Raw genomic sequence first — 1037 nt, forward strand, 5'->3', positions numbered from 1 at the left:
CATTATACCTAAAGCAATCTACAGATTCAATGCAATCCCAATCAGAATCCCAATGACATTCTTTACAGAAATAGAACAAAGAATCCTAAAATTCATATGGGGCAACAAAAGACCCCGAATTGCTAAAGCAATCCTGAGAAAACAAAGCTGGAGGCATCACAATCCCCAACTGCAAAACGTACTACAAAGCTACAGTAATCAAAACAGCAGGGTACTTGTACAAAAACAGGTGCACAGATCAATGGAACAGAATTGAAAGCCCAGAAATAAAACCACACGTCTATGGACAGCTAATCTTCTACAAAGGAGCTGAGGGCCTACAATGGAGAAAAGAAAGTCTCTTCAACAAATGGTGCTGGGAAAACTGGAAAGCCACATGTAAAAGAATGAAAATTGACCATTCTTTTTCACTATTCACCAAAATAAACTCAAAATGGATCAAAGACCTAAAGGTGAGACCTGAAACCATAAGGCTTCTAGAAGAAAATGTAGGCAGTACACTCTTTGACATCAGTATTAAAAGGAACTTTTTGGACACCATGTCTTCTCAGAGAAGGGAAACAATAGAATAAACAAATGGGACTTCAGACTGAAGAGCTTCTTCAAGGCAAAGGAAGACAGGATTGAAACAAAAAAGAAAACACCAACTGGGAAGAAAATATTTGCAAGTCTACATCCGACAAAGGGTTAATCTCCATAATATATAAAGAACTCACACAACTCAACAACAAAAAATAAAACAACCTGATCAAAAAATGGGCAGGAGACATGAACAGACATTTCTCCAAAAAAGATATACGGATGGCCAATAGGCACATGAAAAGATGTTCATCATCGCTGATCATCAGGGAAATGCAAATCAAAACTACACTAAGATATCACCTTACACCCATTAGAATGACAAAAATAACCAAACAAATGGTAACAAATGTTGGAGAGGTTGTGGAGAAAAAGGAACCCTCATACACTGCTGGTGGGAATGCAAACTGGTGCAGCCACTATGGAAAACAGTATGGAGATTCCTCAAAAAATGAAAA

This window comes from Equus quagga, chromosome 12, assembly GCF_021613505.1.
Source record: "Equus quagga isolate Etosha38 chromosome 12, UCLA_HA_Equagga_1.0, whole genome shotgun sequence".
NCBI lineage: Eukaryota > Metazoa > Chordata > Mammalia > Perissodactyla > Equidae > Equus > Equus quagga.